This window comes from Coenobita brevimanus, chromosome 45, assembly GCF_032717465.1.
Source record: "Coenobita brevimanus isolate Jiangsu-jjx chromosome 45, ASM3271746v2, whole genome shotgun sequence".
NCBI classification, from domain to species: Eukaryota; Metazoa; Arthropoda; class Malacostraca; order Decapoda; family Coenobitidae; genus Coenobita; species Coenobita brevimanus.
The window spans coordinates 28,273,082-28,278,505 of record NC_136998.1 but is presented as its reverse complement, the minus strand read 5'-3'; positions in this window follow the sequence as shown (position 1 = coordinate 28,278,505).

Sequence of the window (5,424 nt, the reverse complement as noted above, 5' to 3'; positions counted from 1 at the left end):
CACGCTGTGCAAAATATAACACCAGCTCTCGATTCGCAAGCGCGGGTGTAACAGCAGAACCAGGACATCACACTCCAACAAGAACGAGAAAATGATAACTGCAAATACCCAATTATCAACGGAACGTGAGAGAGAGAGAGAGAGAGAGAGAGAGAGAGAGAGAGAGAGAGAGAGAAGGGAGGGAAGGGGGGGGGGTGTTCTCTACCTCTCCCCCTCAGACCTCCGCAGAGAAACACATAACTTAATCACTTCCCGGCCCCTCAAGTGAATCAGGGGCAGGAAAACCACCCTTGTGCCCCCCGTCTTAAGGTCCAGTTTAAGGGGAAGGGGAGAAGACAGAGTGAACCGAAGGGAGGGAGAAACAATGGAGAGGGGGGGAAGGGGGAAGGGGAGAGGAGAGGAGAGAGAGGGAGTAAGAAAGTGAGAATGGAAAGAAGCAGAAAGGGAGAAGAAATAGCTAGAAGTTGGAAACGGAAGGGAGAGAGGGAGGATGGGGAAGATGAGGAAGGAGAGAAGGGAGAAGAATTAAGAGAAGGACAGGACGTAGGGAGGGAAAAGGACTGAGAGAGGAGTAAGAGGGATAGAAGGAAGAGTGAACGAGAAAGACAGAGGTAGATGATGGAAGAGGTAAACAGAATGGAGAGGGTGAATATATACATACATATATAATGGAGTAAAATATTACTTAAAAGTGACTGGGCTGCCTATCTAAGGGGGAGGGGGAGGGGAGTTCCTTTCACAAACATTCATCCCCAACAGATGATAAGAGAACTCGCAATAACAACTCAGTGAAATGAAAAATCAACTGAAAGCGGAGTCAAGATAAAACTGTGGCCGTATCACGATAGTGTATCTCATGGAGAAGAGGCTTTACTAAAATGATGAAGGATAAAAGCTGACATTAACACTTTCAACACGACAACACTTTTTTGTTATATTCGTCCTATCTCATGACTGCTTTTATTCAGTTTATGAGAATCTTTCCCATCTTAAGGGGTTAGATGAAGCCTTCTTTATCCCCTTAAGTATGGTGATTTATTTTTTTTATTGCTAACATCAAACGAATGTATTCTGTATTGGAGAACTCCTTGGTAGTGAAGAGGTTACTGAAGACTGTACCGAACACCCAGCTCTCACATGCCGATTAAAGGGTCTGGCGTAACAGAAATAACAAAGACGTCCTCAGTGCGAAGGGTTAATATTTCTTATAAACATTTCCCCCGGTCTCTCCTCAGCTGAAGAAAATCGCCTGGCATTAAAACATATAAAATATAAATAAGTCTCTTCCTAATGACCCTTTATAATTAATGCTCTGAAAGATGTACAGTATTCATAGAAGATCTTAACTAATTCTTCAGATGAGCAAGTCTCCACAACATAAATTATCTGTCAGGAATAATTCGCTTTTTATTTCCCAACGTAATATTCACTCTAATTATACAGTGATTGATTATTTTACGTGTGACGATAAAATTATGAACAAGCAGCTTTATATACGGCTTATACACAGACTTCTTAGTGCGACGACGCATTTTATACTTTGTTCTTGCTACCTTCAGACAATTATATTAAGCGTTTGGGGGAAATATCAGGTTCCTAAGGGGCTCGTTTCCAGTCCTGTCTGTGCAAATGGGTTCTCCAAAAATAAAATCATTAGAGGTGGCGAGAATAAACCCAACAAGTACAGAAGTACTGGATAGACGAGAAGTCATAAGGAGCTTCGGTAAAGTGACGCAATAATTGGGACTCCACAAGAGTGATGCACCTTTCTCGTGAGAATTTTTGTGTATGACTGTCTGACTGGGCCGCTCCTAGAGAACAGAAATCCCCTGGGGCATGTATTTAACATCCTAACCAGTTCTTTACAATAAATATTCCGATAATATTTAACTCTTACAGGAGACCTTTCTGCTTTTCCCATTTCGTTTCTTTAGTATTCACTCTGATTATACTTCGGAGTGTTTGGTAACTGCATATTACAAGTAAGAGTATACGCAAGGGATCCCGTACGCAACTAAAGCTTGGGAAAGTGTACTATGTGGTCCCAGGAATACCCAGGAATTTGTTTTGTGTGTAGCAACGTCGATGATCTCTTACCCAAACCTTTCCGCATTCACCCAACGCTAGTAAAGACACCTGTTGCGAACCTGAGATAGCGGCACTCATAACACTCTCAGCTTCCTTTGACTTAGAGCCTTTTCTAGGGGCGGTGTTCTCGGAAAGCTTACTAACATCTCTTCCTTACAGGTTCATTTCTGATTCTGCTAAATTACTATATTCGTGTGTGTTATTCATGTAATCTATGTCAATATGAAAAAGATAAAGATGCAAAGAAAGAGAATATTAATGAGGAGTTTGGACAATAAATCGTTAAGGATGAAATGCTTGGGAGCCTCCTTAGTTGGCGAGAATACGCGCCAAGGTAGCACAGGAGACTTCGTAGCATCTCCGTCACAGCGACTTCTTTATCACACTTTAGTATTTAATTATAAGCTACTTATATGGCTTTAATATCCAAATAGTAGGCAGTGGCGACCATCATCCACTCACTTGACATAATGCTGCCTACCTATTTCTTCACATTTATCATTGTTTTTCTGTGTTTGCCCTCATCTCTTCCTATTTCTCCCAACGCTGCTGCCACTTTTTCTTACTCTTTTATCCTTTTCAGGTGGCTTTACAATGAGTGACAAGCCAAATGGTTTCCTGTAAGCCAGAAAACCATTTACAACGCTGGGTGGTAACCATACAACAAACCCATAAGTGTCACCATGTGGGTTGGTGAAGGATTAGTTCCTCTCCCCGAGCGAGAGCGAGAAGAGAGAACAAAAGATTGTTGGAGGACATAGACAGACAATCGGATGAGATGAAGAATAAGAAGAGAAAAGAGGCAAAGAATGAGAGGAAGAGACAAAGAATGAGTAAAGAACAAGAAATTAATCCAGACAGAGACAAGAGACATTTAGCCACAGCAAGGAGAGAGAGAGACAGACAGACAAACACTACAAAGTAACCGGAAAGACAGACAGACAGAAAGTGAGATGAGAGCAACTGAAGAATAAGAATAAGAGTGAGACAGACTGACAGGCAGACAGAACGAGAGTGAATTCATCTGTCTAGCGAGGAGGAGTCTGTTGCTTCATCTGTCTTCCTCCCATCTTACTCTCCCTCCATCAGTCTCACTCACGGACCTCAGAACACCTCCCTCCACCTTCCCCCCCTTACTATCCCACGCTCCTCTCCTCTCCTCTCCTCTCCACATTCCATCCATTTTCCTCTCCTCCACTCTCTCCTCTCCCTCAGCCCTTCACTCTCTTTTTCCTCTCCTCTCCTCTTCTTCTGTTTCTATAAGTTTCTCTCTCTGCTACTTATCATTCTTCTTCTCTTCCCTTTATTTCTCCTCCTCTCCCTTCGCCTTTTCCCTACCTCCCTTCCTCTCTCCAGTCTCACTTCCTCCCTCCCTCCGTCCTCTTCACTGCCCCCTCCTCGTCTCTATTCCTCACTTCTCTCTTCTTTCGTCTCTCCACTCCTCTCCCACCCGCTCTTCCTCTCCTCTCATCTCTCCACTCCCCTCACACCCTTTCTTCCCCTCTTCTCATCTCTCCGCTCTTCTTCTACCCTCTCTTCCTCTCCTCTCATCTCTCCACTCCTCTCACATTCTTTCTTCCTCCTCTCCCATCTCTCCAATCCTCTCATACCTTCTCCTCCTCTCCTCTCACCTCTCCACTTATCTCGCATCCTATCTTCCTCTCCTGTGATCTCGCCACTCTTCTCACAACCTCTCTTACCTTTCCACTCCTCTCAGGATGTCTCTTCCTCTCCTCTCGTCTCTCCACTTTACATTCTCTCCTCCTTTCGTGCCCTCTCCTCTCACCCTGTACCCTCTATTTCTCTACCATTAAATCCTCTTTTTTCTCATAACACCTCGCTCTCTCCTCCCACCTCCATGCACCATTTACTCCCTCTCCCCCCCCCCTCTCTCTCTCTCATGACTGTTTTTTCTGTTTCCTTCCCTCATCTTCTCTTCATTTATTATTTCATCCTGAATGTTTCCCTTCCTCTCCACCAACGCTTTCCTCTCTTACTTTCTCTACCTTCTCTCTCTCCACGTTATTCGCTTCTCTCCTGCTCTCATCCTTTCATTTTCCCTCTTTCTTTTTCTCACCTACTCTTCCCATACCCCCATATTTCTCTCTCAATTTTTCCATTTTTCTTCCCTTCCCCCCCCCCACACCGGACTTCTCCCCTCCTCTCTCCTATTTATTCTCCTCTTCTCTCCTCTGGCATCCTTCCGTTCTCTCTTCCCTCTCCTACCTCCTCCCTCCCCCTCCTACCTTCTCTTCCTCCACTTCTCTCTCTCTGTTTCTTTACCATTAACCTTCTCTTTTGCCTCATAACACCTCGCACTCTCGCCTCCTATCTCCATGCACCATTTACTCTCTCTCTCTCTCTCTCTTTCCCTTTTAGTTTACTCCCTCATTTACTTCCTGCTCTTTTCACTCTTAGTTTCTTCATCACACATCTTTCTTCTCTCTTTTGCCTCTCCTCTTGTCATTTCTCTCCTTCCATCTCTCTCACCCACTCCTTTCACTAGTAATCCTTTCCTGCTTAAGATTCTCCACCAAATATCAATATTCCTCTCAGCTTGATCTCTCCCCTCCTCTCCTCTCCTTTCTCCTCCACTTCTCCCCTCCCCTCTCCTCTCATTTTCATTCCTCTCATCTAGTCTTTTCTCTCGTTTTATCGCCCCTCCTCTCCTTTCCCTTCCTATAATTTCCTTTACTCTCTTCTTTCTCCTCTCTTTTCCCCTTCTCCCATCTTACTTCCTCTCCTCTTTCCTCCTTTCCTCTCCTCCCTTTCCCTCACCTTTCCTCTCGTCTCCTTCCAATTCGTCCTTCTGTCAACCCTTTCAGTATTTTTCTTCCCTTCCTTTCTAGCCTCCACCCTGATTCTACTTTCTCTATTCACTCACTGTCACTCTTACTCTCACTTTCATCCTCACTCTCACTCTCCCTCCCACTCTAACTTTCCCAGGATTTCAGTATCTTAATTTCTTAGCATTTTAATCTCTCTCTCTCTCTCTCTCTCTCTCTCTCTCTCTCTCTCTCTCTCTCTCTCTCTCTCCACTGATATTCCCCATCCGTATTCTTTTATTGCAACCATCCATCTGTACTCTCTCTCTCTCTCTCTCTCTCTCTCTCTCTCTCTCTCTCTCTCTCCCCAATTCTTTTTCTTTCCTCATTTCCACTCCTGCCTCTCCTTTCTATTTCTCCTTTCCCATCGTCTCCCATCTTATTACCGTTTTCTCTCGTTTCCTCTCTCATTTTTCCCCTCTTTAACTCTTCACTTTTTCTTTTTTCTTTCACTTATCATCTTACGTATTCCCTCACATCCTCTTTCACCAGTTCCTTCACTCTCCTATTT